Here is a 22,976-nt window from a genome sequence, read left to right as displayed (position 1 = left end):
AGTTCTGCTTATTACATGTTTCTCTTCTGACTTTTACTGTGAACTACAAAACCACTAGCTCAGTCTTACAGTGTCCTTCTTAGAGCTGGGAGGTCAGGCCAACATTTTCTTTATAACAAGAAAAAAAAATTCCTACTTTTTGTCCTTCTTCAAATACTTTTTAGGTTCCCAGATTGGTCTGTTAATTCAGAGTAGCTGGTACACTTCATTCTCCTCACCTCATCCTCAGGTCATGCATAGGAAAGGGCTCATGGATGCCAAGAGGTGTTACACAGCTAGGAACAAGGGCAGGCTGAGCCTTTCTTGAAATATCTGCCATTGGCAAAGGGGTGGTCATTATGGCATATAGAAAAAGGTACATCTTGTTACAGAAATCATTGTACATAGGTTTACAAAAGTGCTCCTTCATACTTGGATTCATACAGAGATATTGAAATAGATGTGTTTGAAATGCTTTAGCTTCTGTGGCTTGCTGTCAATATTAAGGATGTTGCAGTATTCATTATGAGTCAAAAGTGCCTTTTTTTCCTTTATATGGAAACTTTATTTAAAAAAAACCCCTCTCACTACTGTAAAGATCAAGTATCTATCTCTGGGAGATTGTTACATTCCTTTTTCAGGAGCCAGGGCTTAACAATGCTGTAGGAAAAAAAAAATCTATATGGCAAATCTTGTAGTACAAGTTTTTGTGGTTAACCGAGAAACATGCCATGAGTCAAGCCTTTGGAAACAGTTTAGTAATTAAAGACAAATGCTATGACATAATCATTTACACGCAGCAGAAAGATTTTTAGATTAAATCTGGCCTGACCCATTGCTCAGCAAGTGTTATCTGGGATTCTTGAAAGTCATTCATTTATTTACATGCTAATTTGGCCCACATGTTTTATTAAAAACAAAGGCCTACATTTCTCAGAGGAGTAAGCTCTATTCCAACTCTGGTTAATGAGTTTGGTCAAGCAAGGAATGGACCTGTTCCAATGGGTACTATATGGAGATACTCATAAAACAGAGAAAGTTTTGGCTTTCAGATACTGTTTTTCTCCCTGAAATTTATGCTCTTTAAGTGCATTTATTTCAGGTAAATGAATGAGTCCTGCTTAGCTGTGCTATCAATCATGCACTTGTACTCTGCACATTGTAAATAAGCTGGTCCATAAAGCTAAGTTAGTGGAGAAACCAGCTAATTTGGCTAAGGCAGCTGGGCGCTCCTTGGAGGGGAAAAAAGTGTATATATAAACACCCGCACACGCTTATGTGCATGTCAAGATATTGCTGGATGCAGATATTGCTCCATGTAACCATTGAGTTTCAATCTACTTTTTCTTGTTCAGCTAGAATTACACTGCTACCAGTTCAGCTAGCTGAAATGCTTCTGCTGGGGATGAGCTCAAAAGGAGAGAGGAGCTTTATATGGATGGAGTTTTGGAAAGAAATACTGCAGTGACTGCTGATAGGGGAGCACTGACCAGAGGAGGAGATCGAGGTGTAATATGCTTCTGAGCTGGCATAGCCAGAAGCAGAGAAATATAGCTGAAAGATTGATGTCTACCAAAAAAAAAAAAAAAAAAAAAAAAAAAATAGAAATATAGAGAGGATATTTTGGTTATGAAATTCTGGGTTGCCTTCCTCCTTCTTTCCCTGCTCTGCTCTTCCATTTTGCCAGTGAGATGAGCAGTGTGGGCTAATGGAAAAGAAGGGATTAGAAAATGACAAAACAAATGGGATGAGGGAGGACTAAACTTGATGTTTCTGCAGGAAAACAGGGACTTTTCCCAAATGGAAACATGTTCCCCAAAAAGCTATTTTTCTAGCCAAAAAGTGATCATGCTTCTTTCATGGAGGGCAGTGAATTTCTGAAGTAGTGTTGTAAGCAGCTGTCAGGAAGGAAAGGTTTGGCTTTATTTTAAGTTGGTCCTAACACATAAAAGAAGCTCCTAATGACCTACGCAGCTTCCTATCCTCAGTTGGTGCCTACTCCCACAGAGACATAAGACAGACCAGTATGCTGGTCTGAAACAGCTAGTTTCATCTCTCAGCAGGCCTTGGGGAGTACTAGCTGTTAATGCTTGTGTGGGAAGAGAAGCACTTTAGGAGACAGAAGTTGAGCTGAAAAAATAAATAATGCATTGTCTTAGGTACAGGTGAGAGTAGAATGGGACTTCTCCATGGGACTGGAGCCAGCTGCTAATCCCTTTTCAGAGTAGAAACCAGCGCCTGATCCCTCTGCTCTGCTTTGGAAAGTCTCAGCCAGCTATAACGCAGTTGACAGGGTTGAAGTCACGTGTAAGGACACAGAAATAATTTCCCCCAAAGCCCCCACATATTTGGATCTCATTGCCTTTACGGCACTGCAATTCTCATACCTTAACCCTGAGGCAGGTGTGCTGACCTGGCAGTAGCTGTAATCGTGAAGGCTTTGCTGGTCTGTGTCACTGCTCCACTGTGGTACGCTTCTAATTAAAGATGGGAACCCGCTCTGTATGGCTCTGCTCAAGCACCAGGGTGTGAGTGGGCAGGTGCTTTTGCAGGACCGTGCTGACACTGGCCGCAGCTCCTTGAGCGAGAGCTTGCATGCCTCCAGAGTCAGCGCACCTCATCATCGCAGTGTGTGCACGCTTTGCAAATAAAGAACCAGGGACTCTGGCCCTAAACACTCAAAAAGTATGAAAAAGATTGCAATATAAGCTAATATCTTCCAGTGTGTGTTTTTCACCTTTTCATGCATTTGCAGATCAAATAGAGGTGCAGGAGAGTGGCTTTCTTGATTTGCTGGTGCAAATTTTTTAAATTTATTTCCTTAGGAGAGGTGAAATCTGATTCAAAGATGCATTTGCCATTAGTAAGTGTTTGGCACTTGTATTTAAAACAGCTCTTCTATCTGTGGCAGCTTTTACCTTTGCTTAAGCCTCACAAACCCAAGATTTACAAGCTAATGAACACTAACTGACAATATGTAGACGATACCCTGTGCACTGGCTGTTTGGGGTAGATAACTAAGACTTGTGAGTTTACTCTCAAAATGACTGCCTAAGCCTGGATATCTGCTGAGATACTTTATCCTTTTATGAGGGTGAATCCAGAGTGCACTGAGTAATGCATAATAAAATTAGTTTGAGGGGGGGAAAAAAAGAGAGCAAAAAGATAAGCACAGTAAAATAAGCTCAAATGACTTCACTGTTCAGTAATGACTCCTACCAAATAACTGCATTGTAGTTTTATCTTTCCAACCAAGATTGTGTTAATGCTCTAAAATTAAATCTCTTGTGAAAGTTATCTGGAATTTCTCAAACAAGTTTTAAAGGGGTTTATTTTTTCATCAGAGGTCATGCCTCAAGAATTTGTAGGAATTCCGCCTGGAAAGTAATAATCAGTGGAAACTGGCAGTCAAAGCTAATTTATATTACTCTTCCAGATAAAAATTCCTTCCGTCTTAGACCTGCATTTCAAAAAAGATGATTATCACTCTTGAGAGAATACATCAGTGAAAAAAGAGAAGGAGTGACTTAAGAGAAGTCTCTCCTGCATCTGTAGGTTTGGGTTTTATGGTGGGTTTTTTATAATCCTTCCTTCTGAAATGTGTGAGGACAGACAAAATGGCAGGAAAGGAGAAGGAGAGGTATGTATGAGGAGGGACCAAAGCAAACCTAAGAAATCAGCTGCCAGGTAATTTCCCAGGAATTTCAGAATAAGTAACTTCAAAGCAGGATGACACTTCACCAAATAGGGATGCTAGAGCCTGTTATTTCTTTTTGTTCTGCTTGTGGTGTTATACCATATCTGTCACTACCGTATCTGGCTTTCTGTCAATATTCAGTTTAATAGGTTAGCTGCTGCAAGAGGAAAAATAAAGCCATCTCTTTAACTCAAAAAGAGTTTCCATCTGCATTCTGGTGGGCCAGTTGTCACTCACTGGCTCTCAAACCCTTCCCCACGCCCCCAGGCAGAGGTTGAGAAGGCAAAGCTCCTAATGCATTTACAGAGTGGATCCTGGACCTGTCTGCCCCTGTGTGGCAAAGGGATTCAAAGGAGTGTGCACTTGCAAGGTCAGAAGAGCAGGAGGTGGTATGAAATCAAGGTGAGGGCATCTTTGACAACAGCACCTTAGGTGGCTGTCATGTACCTCATGTGCCTTTCTCATTTGTTTGCCTTCCAAGTGCCATGGACTAACCTCTATCAAAAGTGGTGTTACTGAGATCTGGTGTTTGATGTTAACCATCTTCTGCAGGGAGTGCAGCATGGAGTGATGGGCAGAGCAGTCTCTGCTCAGTTTGTCGGCAGCCTTGTAACTGGAGCACTGTTCAACTGCCAGCAGCACCAGTTCACACGGTCTGCTTGTAGAAAACCATGTTAAACAACCCCATGCAAAGGCAGACCAAGGCTGTTGGTTAATTGGATCTGTGTGAGATGCTGCCAAATGCTACACAGCCCATATGCATATTACAAAACAACGTGTTTTTGCTGTTCTCCTATATAGCCATGCTAGATTAGATATTTTCCTGTTCAAGCACAAAGCAGAACATTTGCGAATATAGGAAGCCTTCTATTTATTACAAAGTCAATCTCTTTTCATTGTAATGTTTCAACAAGTTTTCTAACTTAAATCTGTCAGTGTCACACACACGTGTGTGTGTGTATTTATTTTTTCCACAGAATTCCAAATCATAATTTTGGTGTAAGGCCATCAATAACCCCATGTGCTTCAGAGAGTAGGTAATCCTTTAGGAGTGGAAACAGAAGACAGATTTGCTTCCAATGGTGAGCTCATTCCTAGGTCACCATTGAAAGCAGAGAGAGAAACATGTTCCAAAATAAACAACAGTTTGAACTCGAAAGCATTTTTCTTCTAGGGTGCCCAGCTTTGCATGAAGGAATTCCTGCAAATTCTCCTTAACTGTTCTGAGGGCTATTTTGGTTTCTCAGGTCATTAGCGTGCATTTCCAGAAAGTGCTGTGACAATGTACTGACTCTGTGATACATTTTGAAGAGGAGGATTTAAAAGAAATACATAACCAGATCCCTCACAGGCTCACAGTTGAAGCTACTTGGAGGGGGGAAACAGAGGGGTTGGACACAAAACTAGTTATGTGTTATACGACAAAGACCTTGACTTAGTCAGCAAGACAAACCTGAGTGAGAGTGCCAGGCAGTTTGACTTTAACCTAGAGTTTTGCAGCAACTATTGGCTAGCTGATAACTCTGTAGACTAGCACCTGTAAATTCTTGGAATACTTCTCCAATTAAGCAAAAAAGATACAGTTTCAGGTAGGCTGCATAAAAGTGATTAATGAAAACTCCAAGTTGGTTGCCTTTAAATAAAGCAAGAAAAATCACTTGCTTATGGAGGTTACACGTGTGAGGGGTACCATGTTGTGTAGTACCACGTGAGGACTTCCTGGTGGGACTCCTTACCAGACTGAGGGATTTCTGTGGCAAAGGAAATCCCAGACAAAATATAGGCTATTTTCCAATGACCTGACTTTAATTCAAAGGGATATCTATTTCCTTTTGGAAATCCAGAACAGTGACTGGTAAGGCACAGGTTGCCTCTGTTAAGGCAGATAGCTGACAATTGGAAACAGCAGGAGAATACCCCTCTGGCACAAAGTGAAGTATTTGGTTTATGGAGAAGCAGAACAAATGGTTGGATGAGGTCAGATGTTCTCACTGGAGGATTTCCATGCAGAAAATAGATGGACTCATCTGTAATGGCCAGCCAAACCCATCCCTGATAAGGGGAGTTAGGTAGGAATCAGGATTCACCCCCAGAACAAGCATGTAGTGACTGCAGTAGAGTGATGGCCCTTTCTCTGAAGGGACAGAGGATGGGAAGGAATTGACAGACCTATTAATTGAGTGAAAGGATTTTCACTTGCGTATTTAGGTGTTTGAAAGTTAGGACACTGTGCTGTTGGGAAATAGGCAGTCTGTAATTTTTCTTTAGAGCTGGATGCCAAATTTTAGGAGAGCTATTTGCAGAAAAAAAGCAGTGGTTCAATGTGACAGTGTTTCACTAATTTTTCATGGCTTTATGAAATTACTCTTGCTTATATTTTTTTCCAAGCTGATCTATTCCTTTTCTGCAATTTTTGAATGGAAACATTTTAGTATTTGATAAGCAAAGTTGCTTTTCATTTAAAATATCACCTACATTTATTAAAATGAAAAAATGTGAATTTGAAACAATGGAAAAAGAAAAGGCCAATGAATAAGAAAAGTTATTCATATGCTTGAGACTTTAATCTCATGTTACTCCCCTGACTCATGGTCAGATTTGTCCTGCTTAGGCAAAAATATGCTTATGGGGTTGAATGCTGTGTCCACTGGGGGCCTCCTTCCTCCCTCCCAAATGGAGGCACAGGAAACTTGTCTTAAATGTATTTCCTTCCATCCATCCATCTGACTTAGAAACAAGGGGTGGCCTTCATCCAACTCATTCAGTGATCTGTTCTCAAAGGTCTTTTAAAATATGCTGTCAAATAAACAGATTATTTAACTCCTGCTAATCAAATAACCTATAACTATCTTAAAAAAAACCCCAAACCCAAACACCTTCCTCACATAGTGATTTCTTCATTCCCAGATCTCTAACTATACCTACTATCAGTATCTAGGCCTTTGTAACAACAGTCTCATTCTCTTTATAAGAATAATTGCAGTGATGAAGATTATTTAACAAAACACAGCTAAAGGGAAGTAGTAAACCCTAAAGATGCATAGGCATTAAATTTATTAGGTAAGGCAAAGCTGCTGGGAACAAAACTTGTCTGAGAAGAAGGTATGTCTGCCTACTCCATTGGAGCTGAGACACAGTCATAACCTCAGAGGTATTACAGGGGATCTGCTGAGATCATCCAGACACTCTTCCTGCAAGGGATGGCTTTGTAAGTAATTTCTTGGCTTGTGCCTCTCCTGGTAGAGACACCCTGACCTGCTGGAAGGAGAAAGGCTTGTCTTTGCCTTCACTGCTGGGAAGGAGAGATGTGCCACTGGTGTTGTGGTAGTCTGCTCGTTCCTGAACCACTTGTCACCTTGTCCTTTGCCTTTTATTCCTCGGGGGGTACTTGACACCATGGTTCTCCCCATTACTGTTGGCCTTGACTCTTTTTAATCTCTCAGTTTAAATTGCAGTCACTTTCCTTTGAATCATTCTGATCACAGGAGCAAAAACTTTCATAACAGAACTGAGGAAAGACTTTGAATTTCCCAGTACATGGTAATTGTGTGGGTTTAGCACCAGTTACCATTCTAAGAGGTTAAATGAAGAGTCCAGCCATGACTAGTGATCTTTGGAGGTTCTTCATAGACTCTGTGACTGTGAGCTTGGGATCTGGGCTTCAGCCCGAGCTCTCGTTGCCCATGCTGCCAGTGTGTGTCTGATCCGTACTCCAGCGGGAGCGGGCAGAGGCAAAGCGGTTCCTCAGGTGGGCAAATAGAAATGCACTTTTGGGACTTGTTTGAAACAGATTCTCATTGCCCCAAGTTTTGAATGGTGATATAGGGGATTTATGAAGTTTGGTATGGCTAACAAACAGTACAGACAGGATATTGGTGAACTTTCAAAAGCTTGTTTTAATTCTGTATCTGTGGTTTCAGAGAAGACATGATGCTTTTTTCTTTCTACATCCTTTCTTCATTCTCTGCCCTGACTACTGGAAAAATACACAGAACTCTTACCTCTCCCTTCTTGTGCTGGCTTCCCGCTCTCCAGAGCAACTTTGATATTTGTACCTGCCTTTCAGCAGAAAGCCGGAGAGTCAGCTGAACAACCTGTATTCTGTATTTATTTACTACCAAAGTCCTCTCAGCATGGTCTCCACTCAGGATGAGGGGGAGAGATGTTCACCCTGGAACCTCTGGCCAAGGTTTTTATGGGTGATATAATCCAGTTGCAGATCCTGATTTATGGAGGAGAACTGGGCTGTGATGAGCAAATTACAGCTCCCAACACGTATTCCAACTTCTGCTTTCAGGCCAGAGCTTTTAGGCCTTGATTTGTACTTTCCTGAAAGTGGGAACATTCCTTGTTGAGGAATGGGAGAGGAAGATAGGACTTTTTTCTCTTATATTAAAATTTTTTTGAAGAGGGCAGGAGGATGAAGAGAAGTCACTGCAGTTCAATTCCATTTTTTCCTGTCCTTAATCAGTTCCCACCAGCCTGTTCTTTTCATTCCTCATTCTGCCTCCTCCTGAACTGTCTCTGGGTGCACCAGAAAGTGAATCAGACTTTCTTTGTAATTGTGGTGGTTATACTGTCCCATATAGTCCAACATCACTCTGAATCAACTGATGAAATTTTTCTGTAAAAAAAAAAAACAAACCTGAACACATCTGGAAAGTTATGGCATTGAAATGATAATAAGGTGATGATTATGTTCCAGTTTCTTTCTGAGTACTGGTGATGCTTAAGGGGAAGTAGATGCTGTTTTAACAATTTCTGAAACCTGAGATTGTTTTCACCATTGACTTCTGTCTAGGTTCAAGACCAAAAATGCCATTACAGCATTTAAAAATTAATTTCATGGTATTTTAGGCAAGTGAAGCTACAAAAGAAATTGTGATATACTATTTCTAGATCAATTATATGTATAGCCTCAGCTAATTATAGAAATTGCCCCGTTCTCAGAGACCCTTTCCAGAAGTGCCTTCTGGAAGACCTGATGTAAAAGGAGTTTTATAGGGATGACAGACATAGTGGCTGGATGGTTTCTGTGATGGACATTTCAGGTTAGGGGTAAGAGATTAAAAATGAGAACATTTCAGATTAAAAAGTCTTGTACATTTACCTAGAACAAAATTCCTGAGAACTACTTATTACTAATTCTGAGATCTACAATATCTTCATCAATTCATATTTTCTATGTAACTAAAAATGTACTTAAATATTATTTATTTTGGAAAAGAATCATCATTTGAGTTGAGAAATTTATCAAATAAATATGGTGGTAGGCACTGCATAAGGTTAGTATGTGGAGCTGTAATAATGTTTAAATTCTTAATTCTTCCAGCAACTCATGGACAAGTCATTTAGTGTTTTTATTCTCAGGGAAGTTTTGCACAACTTCCCTTGATAATAGCAGGACTGGTAGCCAAGTTACTGGTATTTTCCCAAGAGGAGATGCAGCATCTGTATCATATTTTCCTTGTCTTCAAAGTATCAATAATATCTACCTTGTACAAATGTTGTGAAACTCAACAGATTAATGGAGATATAAAAAGGAGCAAAGCAATTTTGAGCAAAGGTCAGATGAAAGCTACCATATATGAGGCTGCAGGTGTTGTTCATGTTTTATCATTACTGCTTTATGACCAGTATTAAAGTTATATGTATAGTCCCCTCACAGCTGAGGACTCTATGAAGAGTTCAAACTGATCAAGTCTTATTAAATACAGCTTAGGTATCCTCTTTAACCATACGGAAAGGTCTGCAGTCCTGAACGGAGACATGCAGCATGCCTTGCAGACTAGACAAATGCTCAGGAAATGACTCAAGTCGGATGTTCATGCTCACAGAAAGTGGCAACGGGGAGAGAAGTCAGTGGGCAAACCTTCTGGGTTTTGGATGACTGGCTGTGGTCGCTTCAAGTTGTTTTCCATTGCACTCACCACTTACTTTCAAAATACCGTGTGGCAAGCAATAAATAAATAAAAATTTAGGTTCAGAGCCTTTACAATGCATTCCAACCCTTAATCCAGTCCCATGATGGTAGGAATTCATTCACATAATTGAGGGCTGAATATCTTAAAATGTCATCCTGTGTTTCTGTAATGTCTGCAGAAAGAACATGAAATTCCACTTTCTGTATAAAGAATGCATTGTTTTGTTTTTCATTAATCCATCTCTTGTCAAGGCTGTACCTGTTCATGGTAAACTAATCCCTTTCAGTCACTAACTTTAAAAAGTGTAGCTGAGAAGACAGGGCAAACCAAAGAAAATAAATGCTATTTTTAAACCTTTTTTCATTGTAAGAGAATTCATCATGCTGTATTATCCTGATCAGTTTCAGCCTTTGCATTTTGAGAGGACTCCGTGAGGTGGATGTTTTATATGTATCCCCTAAATGGATTTTTCTTTACCAGCAGCATTTTAGTATTAAACTCTGGCTAAGGGTGTCAGATTTGCATGAAAGTGATGTTGCATTTTTTTAGCAGACTGACAGATACAACACTTGTTTGCAGCATTAAATACATGCTTGCAGAAAATAGGTTTTGTGCCAAAGGGAGGTGTGTCTTCTGAGGAAGGTGGCAAGCATCTGGCTTTCTGGTCATACAGAAAATTCTATTTTCATAGAACAATACAGTGTCTGAAGGGAACTAGGTTTTGAATACATTAGAGTTAAATTTCAAAGGTTTTTAGATGCTTTTCTAAAGATGCAGACATGTCTGAGTGGGTTTTTCAAAAGTGCCTATCCATATATGAATTATTTTTGTGAGAGAAAGTTTCATTAGGATCCCACTATTTGTCTCTCTTGGTGATTAAACATAAAAGTTAATCCATGAAATCTGGATCAACTGGTGCTCCACACAAAAGATCTCAAAATATTTTGCAATAAACAAAATACCTCTGCCTCAACCAAAATTGCCTACCTTCTATGGAGAGGAGGGTGAAATTTTGAGCTGAAAATTATTTTCACCGTTATTTTAAATTGACTGTTAAAATCCCATTTTACTAAAAAAAAAAAAGGCAGTGACACTTAAACCTCAGCCTCATAGCAATCTAATGTGATTTCAGCCCCTAGGGCCTAAGGGAATTAGAAAAGTGAGATGTGCTGCTTTTATATTTTTTACTTTAAATCATTGAATTAAACATATGGGTGCTTGTCTTAAGACATTATGGGTTTTTTAGAGATTTAATCAGGGAAGAAGATTTATGGCAATGACCTACTTGGATATACCACATGTTTTATTGTCTCTTCTTTGTCATTGCCTCACTGCTCCTTATAGCTTAAGAAACACTTTGTAGTGCTTTGTCAAAATCCTGGCTACACAAAGGCAGCTATATACTATTCACTGAGGGACTCCAGATCTGTTTTGTATGAAGCTACTAATGAGCTAATGTGTTGTTACTGGTTTGGAAAGCTGATATATGCACCCTGACGTGGCCTTCAGCTGAACAGCGATGAGGATTGAAGCCTGCTTTATTGCCTTGACCAGAGTTTTTTGAGAAAGGAGGCAGGCACATAAAGGAGACGCTAATCTACTGTACTTCTGATCTCCCCTGAATGACCTTATTGCTATAGACAAAAAGCTGTGCCTATTAATCCTTGCCTGTGCCCAAATAATGCTTGGCTTCAGCTAGAATTACTTTGAAGGGTGTTAATTAGCATTTTGCAGATAACTGAATTTGGAATCCTGCCATTTATCCAATGAGAAAGTGGATTAGGATTGTTAGACAGAATGCACCTGCAATACTGGATGGAAATGACTGTCATCCAGATTGCAAATTTAATTTTAGTCATAATCAGAGTAGAAAGTTTTAATTTCACATTCTCAAAAAAATTTGGATTTCTAAAAAAGACAGATTGTGCAAATATCTTTGACTCCTTATTTTTCTTTTATTTCACCTTACTAAAAACTGAGAACACTTGGCCAACAACACAGGCTTTTGGTGAGATAACAAACATGCACAAGGAACAAACATAAGAGGGAAAAGAGACAAATCTACTGTATTTTTTCTTTCAACAAACAGTTTTGCTTCTTTCTCCCTTATTCAAATATTCTACAGTCAAAATCTTTGAAGTGCAGGGATGTTGTTAATTTGATTTTTGTTTAATCAAGAATAAAGATACATATGAAAAGGAATGAGAACATTGAGGAAAGTGGTAAGTCGTCGACATGGCTCTTAGGATGCCGCTATTGTTACTGTGCTCCCTGTAATACAGGACCACAGGCTGGGGAGGGACCTCCTGGGCTCCTTGTGCCACTCAATAACTGCATTATGGGAGCTCCTTTCATAACTAACCATGCTCCAGCTGAAAGTAGGTCAGTGCTTCACCCATTTCTCCTGACTACAAGGCTATTACAGACCCTGTACTTAAGCTTCTTCTGAAAGCTTCATTTATCCACAAATCGTTCAAGCTCATTTGTTCATGTGCCAAGAGTATCCTTTAGTTTAAGTAATTCTTTCCTTTCCTCTTAATCCCCAAGAATGGCTCACACAGATCAGTCATCTTTCTCATTTTCCTCTGGACAACCAAGGGTTTACCCTCCCTTCACAGGGGACGCATGCTTTAATTTAGTTAATCTTTCCAGAGCACAGATAATCAGAGCTGTGTAGCGCAGTTTTGACGCTATCTCACCAGCACCCTTCACAACGGTGGTGTTTTCTTACTTGCTTCACTAGATTTCAATAAGAAGTTGAAAGCTTCCCAGAAAAGTTTATCAACAAGGATATCAACCAGTTCCTTACATTCTAGGCAACTTCAGAAATGTGAATCCCTACTTCATTGAAAATTATTTGTATAAGATGAAACAAGCATAGTCCTAATTAGACCTATATTTAACTGATTAACTACTTCCATCCTAATCAATTTAATACTTATTTTCAGTTTTACCCATCATCTAGCTGGGGCCAGGAGTTGGAAGGCCGGTTTTGCTTACTGATTCTGCAGTGCTCCAACAGCAGCATTGTTTGGAACAAGTTCAGGGATTCATCTGAGTTAAGGTACTTGCACAATAATAGTTTAAATCCATTCTGCATCCAGCTTTCTTAGGTCAGCAGCTGAACTTTGGGGGGGAAAAAGAGTCAAAGGCAAACAAATTCCAAGCAAACATTAATATCTTAAATTTATTTAAACAAAAAATAAGATTCATAAAATAATGCAAGTTGAACTGAGAACGTTTTTTTTCACACAAAAAACAAGGTGTGTTGCTTCATTCTTTGGCTAAGTATTTAAGACATTATTTTCCTCTAAGAGCTGAGGTAAATTAAATGAGCCTTGATAATGAGTTAATAATGAAAAGTGGCTAGCAACTTAAAATGGAATGTAAAAATAATGTGTACTTCAAACAGTGAAAGTAACATAAAAGCACTTCTGAAAGGAAATGCTGCATTTAAAAATTTTGATAGTGAAGTATTTGGATGTTGATCTCTTTGGGATCAAAAGTGTGTATACAAAAAAAAATAATTCAAATTGCTCACCTTTGAGGGCAGAGTGGGCAAAATAACCAGACTTCAAGGTAATGGAATTCTGCACCTGACTTCAGGCACTTACTTCCCCCTTTACCAAGATCTCTGCAGTTGGAGAAGTTTGCAAATGTAGTTACAAAGCACCTGAGGCAGCAGCTTCTGCAGGCAGCCTGCACAGCTGGGGGGTTACCCAGACAGCATGGGAAAAAAACATTCATTTTGATCAGTGAACTGACTGCTCTGAGTCAGGAGATGGCTGTTCTTCAAAGACTCTCACTGTTAATGAGCAAAATCTATTCTGTGCTGAGAGCGCTAGCACAGTTTCTCTCAAGATTTGGTTAATTCTGGTTCTCTAAATTATCTATAAAAATATTTGGAGGGATCTGATTAGAAATTAGCCAGAACATCATCTGGAAGACAATTTGTTCTGGGATTTCTTTTGGAAAAAAATTACATGTTGTCCCTAAGTTAAATATATACCTTCAAGCCCTGTAATAAATGCTTTGTTAACAGTCTTCCAATGGCTGTAGGATAAAAAACCGCAACACCTAACCTGTTAAAACCCCCCCTAAGTTTTCTATTTGGCTCTCTGGTGCTCATGAACACAGGTTTTATGAAAACCACTTATTCAGTATGTAAGTCAGGTTTGATTGGTGTCTGAACAAATGGATTATGAATGTACTTTTACATGTGTAGAAATAGAAAATACACACAGGCATGACTTGTAGTTACAGTTATTACTATGCAAAAGAGGTTCTAAACAACTTTGTTTTAGTTTATCTTCAACTTTATAATCATGGAGCCATCCATCTCAGAGGAGGCTTGAAATAGATCAAATTATATTTCTTGATCATTTGTAACTTTTTTCTTTTTAAAGTCTCTTGCCCTTTGTTCCCTCACTCATAATTTACTGCATCGAAGCCTCAGGAGCCATGGATTTGTACTCTGCTTTTAGACCTCCATTGTTTTCTTAGAGGCATTTCAACACAGGAAGTTTTTCATGAGTTTCAAAACTTCCCATCTCCAACCAAGATATTGAAATGCTTGCTAAACATTCCTTTGTGACTTCCATTTGTCCTCAAGGAAAGCACAAAGCACAGACTTCCTATCACAAACTTTAACACAAACCAGACTATCACAGACTGAAATGGAAGAGAAATGAAAGTCAAAATTAAACATGGCTAAGCCCATGTCTGAAACTGCCCCTTGAAATAAGGAAATAAAAGGACACATACCAAATAAGCCTTGTCTGGCCATTTTTAAAATGCCAGCCCTAATCACCTCTGGAATGAGGGGAAACTAATGAGATGTACATTCAGTATAATGAAGATCACTACCACCACAATATTGGTCCATGGTGATGCTCCTGTGGTTGTCAATGCTTTCTTTTAAATATATATGTTACACCATAACTTAATGATAGAAGGGAGTGTGACTAGGTAACCTAGAGGAAAAAGATCCTGTTCCACAGACCTTACTGCTTTGAAGGTTAATTATAAGTGGATGACTGTGCCTTAGTTTTAAAATATTTTTCCCCACTAAAATAATTCAATAGGTCAAAATTAAAATTGCTTTTGGTCAAGCAATGAAGAAAACATCCAACTCTGACAGTTACCCCACTGGTGCTAACTGCTGGTGAGATTTCACCCCTGTAGATATGTTGGTAACATGGCTGCTGCAATTAATTAGAATTAATTCTAATTTCTTTCTTTGCTAGAGAAGTCCTATACTTAAACCATGTCTTTGGCTTATGTTTGTAAGACTGATGACAAAAAGAACAAACAATTGCTTCATGCTGACCCAAAGCTATAAAAAATTTAGATTCCAGCAGTAAGCAAATGATGCAGCTAGAGAGCACACGTACATTTATAGTGACTATTTTGTGAATAAACTGGAGGACTTTTCTAAGGCTGTCAGTGCAACCCCCCCTAAATACCACATTATCTTAAATGCTTTCTCATTACACATTTTACTGTGCAAAATGAGTTTGTTTTTTCCTTTGTATTAGTACACAAATAACCTCCCCCAAACTAATGAATCCATTTCTATGTACAACCTCATTGCCCCATTTACTGATGGGCACCAAAGGCAGCAGTTTCACACAACTGGGCTAACAGTTAGTGCTCAGGGGCTGGCAGCACTCTGAAGGCTCCACTCGTTATCTGACAATAGGCTGCTAAATATATGATACTCTTTTTTTTTCCCCTTACTTTTGCAAACTGAGAAGTCTAGCTGTCACCTGGAAGCAGAAGGGTGCTGTATTCACACATGTTGCACAGCTTGAACTCCAACTGAATGTAGAATCAATTTTGATTGTTGTTCTTTGTTGATTCAGCCCATAGGTCTCAGACTATATAGCTCCCTTTTGGAAAACTGGGGCATTTATACTTTCTGCTTTTCTACAGTTCTCCAAAAAATTGTAATGTGTCTATGGTGATGTTTTCTAACTTTTGGTTAACTTATCCTTAAGATGCTATTTGGTAACTTGCACTCCTTATGTGTAAATCTGTTTCAAAACCAGAGCCCTTAGCAATCACATAATTTTGTTTTCTGTACTGGCCCACTCCAATTCATAATAATGTTGATGGCACCACTAAGTGTCAAAAGAAGCTGACTGTAGTTTTACAGCTGTGAGCTTATGCACTCATTTCCAGATGCAATGAGCTAGAAACAACTTTTTTCTGCATCATACTGAACATTTATAGAAGTATGGTAAGGTACGGTGGCAAATCGAATAAATGTTTTTGAGGGAATGTGTGGGTTTGAAAAATAAACATGTTCAGGGGTTGGGAAGTGATGTGTGCAATCGGCTAGTTCCAAGGGCAACACAAGCTTATTTAGTCTATAGCAGATATTTCTGATATTTCAAAAAAACAAAATGAAGGTGACTGATTTCTATTGCCAGCAAAGAGATCCACCCAGACTTGTTGAAATTCTGGGAGGTTCTGCTTCCCTTGGAGAAAGTAATTGAAGCTGCATCAAGCATACAAATCAACAACTATTACGTTCAGGCTTTTCAAGAAGAATTCAAATGAAGTAAAAGCTTCCAAATATTAACTAAGAAGTATTCAGAACTAATCAAAGGGATTAAAGAGCTGATGGATGTGTCAGCATCCTCTGAAGTATGACAGGATATCTAAACTCAGCCCTCTGATGGGTGGTTATTTGTGACTTCAGCTGAGGATCCGCTTCCAGCACTTGTTTTCTGTTTCTTCTCTTGCTTTTTGCTTTCTGTTGTCAAGAATGACTCCTCGAGCTCAGCTGCCATGGTTCCCCTTCACTGGCCTTTGTGGTAAATCATCATTAATCTCTTAATTTTCCAGGCTGTCAAACCCCCCCCAACTCTTTATTTATTCTCAGCTGTCATACTGTAACTGAGGGTTCCACTGTCTATTCTTTTATGCAGAATCTCAGCCTCTCAGACCAGATTATTTCCCTTTTTCCTATGCACTGCACCCATCTTTATTGCAATAAAATTTAAAATCTGTTCCTTTCTTTCCATCCTTCGATCCTAAACTTTGCCCTTCTCTTATCAAACTGGCATTTGGCTTTTTGCTACCCAAATTCGTTCCTGTCTCTGACTTGAATACTACTGTTCACTGGGAATAATCACAGCAGAAACAATTAACTGACATCCCAATCTGAGTTTGGCTCAAACTGAGATGACAAAAAGATGAGTCTTATCTTATGGAGCGTGAGTCTAAGAGTTTGGCAAATGACATAAAGGAGTAAAAACTACAGAGAGTAGGTGGAAGTAAAGAAGTATTTCAGATTGTGATGCTACGTTAGAAGCGGTAATCCCAGAATCAGGGCTAAAATGGGAAATTATGACCTTAAACCACATAAAAGAAGGAAGCCTAGACACAGACTGAGATCATTCTGTTTGGTCCTGAATAAATACAACAATCACAAAAAAAGGAGGGTTGTTTCAAAGTATCTTGCTACCACATGAATATGCCTACAGGTAAATTACTTTAAAACCACAAGGTCATGCTTTGGAGAGCATAAAGGCAATAAAAGATAGAAAACTCTGCCAGTCTGTCCCACTGGTGTCTTAAGCTGTCAACAGGTATGCTACAAATACACACAAATCATATGGATACCACATTTTATATATTGCCTTTTGCTGTCTAAGGGAAAAGTGAAATCACAATGAGGCTCCCCATGATGAATGAAGCGTATTGAAGTAGCCTGCATGTGCCCTGGCAGTGCCACATGACATCATAGGATAGCTCAAGATGGATTTCATGTTGATGTAAACCACTGTTTAATTTCAGGAGTATAGGTATCAAACAGCTCTAAGACTTGCTTCATGGATGTTAGCAGAAATGTTTACTTTTTCAAGCAATTACTTAACTTTCCCAATTATCCAGAAAAATGACCTCATTGTAGCACATAAATGTGCATTGGAGACTCAGTATGTAAGCTATAAAAAAAATATAGCTTTTAAAAATAGATATGCAACAGGATTGATATACTGGAGCCCTAGACACATACAGTATGTGTGCAGTGAGAGTAAAGGGATCTTTTCTACTGTTGTTACCACCCAAGCCCCACCGAACACTTACAAAAATAAGAATATCTTCCATAGTGTTTATAATAGTATCTACCTTATTTGCAGGTAACCAGCCAAATGGGATGACAAAGATCAAGCTTTTACTCTATGTGAGAAACTAAATCTTTACTTCCAGTCTCCTCTCACAATCCTGAGACAGCTCTTACTGTCTAGTCTGTGCTGGCACTTAGCGCTGTGTTACCTTGCATCATATAGATAAGGTTGTGGGATGGGACCTTACTGGATCAAAAAAATCTGAGCTGTCGCATCTCTCAACCTTTAAACTGAACATAAAGAAATAACCTGGGGCTTTCAAGAATTCCATTTACCTTTAAAACTTTTTGCAGGCAGCATTTAGTCATGCCTCGCTGCAGGTTTAGTAGGAAGACAACAGCTGTAATATTCTCTAATGAAAAGGTATTATTTTGGTGTTTCATACATGGTTTGAAGGGTTTGACCACACCTTCTGCATTTACCATTAACACAAGCGCAATTTGGAAATATCTCTCTTGGACAAGAGGCTTGTGATAGTAAATGCCTGCCTAAAATAAAAGGAATGTATCTGTGTGTTTTTGTCCTTATTTACCCTCTTGTAAATCCCACAGATTTAATCTGTGCAAATTAGGAAAGAGTAAGCAAAGGCTGGAAGACAACCAGTGATGCCAGCTACAAACTGCTTCTCGTGCTCTTCAGGAGCCTAAGAGACATGGAAGCACGTGCGTGTGCAATACCTGTGTGTAAAAAAAAAAAAAAAAAAAAAAAGTTATGCATCATCTTTATATATATAATCTGTAGGATTCAGATCAGTCCTGTAGGTATTCATTCTTTTACGAGACATTGCATATATTTTCCCCAATAAAGTAATACAGTGGAGACTGAAGGGATAAACTCATGGGTGGCACTGAAAAGTATGATGCAAACACAAGCTTTTTCTACTGTCACCTTCTAATGTCTCTCTGTAAAATATTAAAAGGAAAAAATATCATCGAAAGAAGTCTGCATCCAAGGTTTTGAGAGAGCTGGTTAATATGCACAGTTGTCCCAATAAATCGTTAAATGTGTTTGCAGTGAATTTGTAAATCACTGTGTGAGGCATTGAAATAACTGGCACTACTGTTTTGGCTCAGTTACCAGTTTTACATCAGGGACTTATTTTCCAGTTTTTTCCCTCTAAGTTGCTGTAATCATGTGCTGCAGTTGAATCTAAACTGAATGGCATGCACAATAAATATGCTCCCTCACTGAGATCATGCAAGCACTATAAAATGTAAAAGAAAACAGTGGAAGGCATTGAAGTGGTTCACACTGTGACCTTTTATAAACCAAAAAGAGAAAAACAGCAGAAAAGCAAAATTTGTCAGATTTATCTGCTCCTTTTGGCTTAATAACAGAGACTATGTTTGCTTGTCTTGTGAGGACATCTATGGCGCAGGAAAAAGCCTACCTGAGCAGAAGAGAAATCCCAGCTCAGAGCCTTCTTTCATCCACTCACAGATGCAACCCAACTGTGTATTTTTTTTTCAGAATCTTACATCCCAAGTGATGACCCTTATGCAAAAGGAATCACTGGAGTGTGCAGACACTGACTTGCTAAGTAAGCAACATGTTTGGAGCCGAAAGACTCATTCTGTACCTCGACAGCAATCCTGTCTGTCACAGCTTTGTTATTGCTTGATCTTATGCCATGTAAAACCCACAAATCTTCAGAAAGCAAAATAGCTGCAAATGCCAGAAGGGACATTAGCATCTCTCAGTCTCTTCCAAATGTAAACAGCTACAAATCAAAAGCTGATCTTACAAAGTGCCCTTATCAGTGTTTAAAAACAATCAGGATCCTATAATGCAAGGTTATCTGCTTTTGGTTGATTTTGGTTCTTGTATTAACAACGAAGGCACTGAGCAGGACAGAGAAAAGTGAGCTGGGCTAGCCCAGAGCACAGAAAACCTGGTTTCGGATCCCAAATCTGCCTCCTGGCTGCCTGCACACCGAGCACTGCGGAGCACCAATTACTGTGTCTCTGGTTGTTTATTCATCTGGTCAAGTTAGACTGTTTTACAGGCCAGGCGATCGTTTTGGTTAGCTTTAAAGTAAAGCTAATGCAAAGTGACAAGACTTTGATTACTGTACAGGTGATAAATTAGCAAAAGGCCAGTTCTGCACATTTCTTGCCTTCCACAATAGTGCTTCAGCTGAAGGAAACAAAAAAGGACAGTAGTTAAGTGTAAATCACCTTAGCTTTTCATAACGCTACATAATTTTTTGAGCGTGCCGTTTTCCAAACATTTTATATAAGAACCCAATGCTGACGCTTTTTAAAATGCAAAATGATGTACGCTAAGTGACTGAAAATGTATACAGCAAAGGTTATATTTATTCAATATACACACACAAACACACTTGGAGAACATGACTTTGATACTTTTCAATGCACATTAAGAAACATTACAGTTGTTCTCTGCTTTGCAATGGAAATATATTCTTTTTAATGATGTTTTACTTTTGAAAAACAGGATCTAAAAATATTAGGCTCTTCTGATTGTAAGTGGATTTCTTACTCCCAGCATCTAGACGATTCCTGATTTTACTTTCCAAAGGAGAACTAAACCACTAAAAGTAAATATCTGGAAATCTATTTCTCTCAGTTGGTCATATAGATATATACCTGTTTCTCAAATCCTCAATTCTACTACTTTTTTTTTCCCTTCCATATTGATGCTACCTCTGGTAAAATGAATTGAGAGTCATAGAAAAAAATAGGTTGGAAGAGTCCTCAGGAGGTCACCTACTCCAACCTCCTCAGAGCAATGCCAGTTTCAAAGCATTCAAAGTGACATCAGGTCTAGCCGAGGTTCAAAAACCTCCAAGGAGGGACTTTTCCTGGTGTTTAGTCACTCTCATGATAAAGAATACATTCGTCACATCCAGTCAAAAACCTCCAAGGAGGGACTTTTCCTGGTGTTTAGTCACTCTCATGATAAAGAATACATTCGTCACATCCAGTTTCCCTCATTACAACTTGTGACCGTCACCTCTTGTCCCTTTGCCATGGTGTCCTTTAGAGAGTCTGATCCCATCTCCTCCAAAAGCTCCCTTTGGATGGTGGAAGACACCAACTGGATCCCAACCACCCATAGTCTTCTCCAGACTAAGCAAACCCCATTCCCTCAGCAACTCCTAGCAACTCTCATGCTCTAGCTTCCTAATCATCGTGGTGGCTCTCTTCTGGTCTTGCTCCAGTTTATCACTATCTTCACTGGGAGTTCAACACTACACAGAGTTTTTCATATACTGGGATAGTGGATACTGGAATTCACCTACAAAGCCAACTGGAATAGCTCAGCTCCTCAGTGAAAGCTAAAGAGCTAATTTTTCCTGCAGCAGATTGTGGATCTCACCTACGCTTCCATCCAGTAAAGAGCTACAGATACAGTAACTTCTGGCAAATGAGAGGTACAATCTTCAGCCACATCTGGGTGAGGGTATTTGTGACTTGTCTGGATCTAAAATCCTTTTAGAAGGGCCTGTGTTTTGGAAATGTTTTATGCTGAAATCCACTTATTTTGCAGTAGAGAAAGGAGGAAAATAAGGAAAAGCAGAGTTGCCCAGTTTGTTAGTTGCTCAGTGTCGCTGCTATAACTTCCCCTAAAGGCACAAACTTTTCCAGTTGACTGGGAAAGAACAATTGGGGTTTTCACTACAGCAGACTGCATGCTCTGCTCCTATATCCAGGAAAAGGCAAGTGCAGAAATAGTACGGACATAGATAAAGCCTTCAGTGGGAATGCTAATCCAACCTGAGCTAATTCACTATTCACAAATGATTCTCAGTCACCCGGGGGATGTAGACATCGCTTTTATCTATGGCCTTAAGGCTATTTTTCAGGCTAACCTGTTTCCCATGTCTTGTGTCAGAATAATTTCCATTATGGCCCAAAGAAATTTACCTGCTGTCCATGGAGAACTCCAGAAACAGCGAGCACATCCACACACCAAAGTCCCAGCCGCCTTGACAATCTGGGGAGCTGCCTGGACAAGGCAGCTAAATACAAACCAGCTAGGAATATATCACAGCCCTCAGCTGTTCATGCCAGGAGCCATCACAGGTCCATTGGGATGCAACAACAACAACAACAACAACAATAATAAACAAAAAATTTCATCCTCACGGAAGGACCCAAAACAGAAACCCAAGGGTACGTTATTTGCTTATGCCCTGGCTCCATAATTTGGAAGAGGAATACCATGGGGGCCAAATGAGCGGCATTGCAACTCTTGCCCTAAGGACTGAAGTAGCTAAACAGATCATTTGCATTGAAGTAATTTAGAAAATGGCTATAAATAACTCACATGTTGATCTCTGGCTTCCTGCAGCCTGCACCAGTTATGAGAAATGACTCCAGGAATAATTCCAGAAAAAAGCCCTGTACACTTGCTGACTTCTATTCTGCTTTTTGCGTTCACATCCACTTTCAGATAAAACTGCTCCTGTTGGAATACCCTAGCATATTGCAATGCTATGAAAAATCACATTGCCACTCTATTTCTCCTGCCTTGGGAAAGGAAAACAATGATCTTGATATTTTGATATTCTTAGAGTGCCTTTGCATCCACCTTGTCAATGGGTTTGTATGGTGCCTGGAAGAACATTTCTGCAGAACAACGTTGTAGGGACCCTTATCATTTCACGTGTTTTGTTGAGTCCCATAACACTCATTCCCGTCCTATTTGCTGTAAATTTCTTCCATAAATATGCACTATAACTTTCCTCAAGCCAGCATTACATATCCTAGCACCATCTGCCCCAGTAAACACCACTTTGAGTATCGCCATTGGTAAATCTACCGACTGAATGAAACGAACTGCCTAGTCAATAGGAAAAAAGTCCAATGGCAACATAGGAAGTCAGGGAACACTGGACAGATCCAGCAGAAATTACACAGGGGGGGGTGGGAATCAAATGCCTGTATGGAAAGTGTTGTAATTTAGTTTTATTCCAGGTCTAAAAGTGGAAAAACTTAAAGCTTCATACTACTTTACAGCGGCGCCGTTCAGGGTCTGCCAATGTTTCCATTATGAACTGCAATTTTCAGGGGTTTATAACTCAGCCATAAAAATTTGCTTTGGGATGAAACTAGAAATAAAAGCTCTCCACCCAAAAACTAATTCTTCCCCCCCCCCCCCTTTTTTTTTGAAGGACAAAGTTAAATTAAATTTACTTATTTTTAAGCCAGCTCAGTGAAAAAAAGAAAAAGATAATTATTGTCACTTTTTTTACTATTACAAAATATAGAT

At 39.3% G+C, this 22,976-nt stretch overlaps 1 long non-coding RNA gene across 1 annotated transcript in view; it reads right to left on the bottom strand.

Moving 5' to 3' along the window:
• Positions 1–22,976, bottom strand: part of LOC142601111 (uncharacterized) — a 58,821-nt gene that overhangs the window by 30,453 nt on the left and 5,392 nt on the right. Inside the window, exon 2 of the long non-coding RNA XR_012834715.1 lies at positions 18,271–19,874. This is a non-coding gene — a long non-coding RNA (uncharacterized LOC142601111). The remainder of the gene's footprint in view (positions 1–18,270; positions 19,875–22,976) is intronic.

The sequence above is a fragment of the Balearica regulorum genome, chromosome 3, assembly GCF_011004875.1.
Source record: "Balearica regulorum gibbericeps isolate bBalReg1 chromosome 3, bBalReg1.pri, whole genome shotgun sequence".
NCBI classification, from domain to species: Eukaryota; Metazoa; Chordata; class Aves; order Gruiformes; family Gruidae; genus Balearica; species Balearica regulorum.
This window is presented reverse-complemented; position numbering and strand designations above follow the sequence as displayed.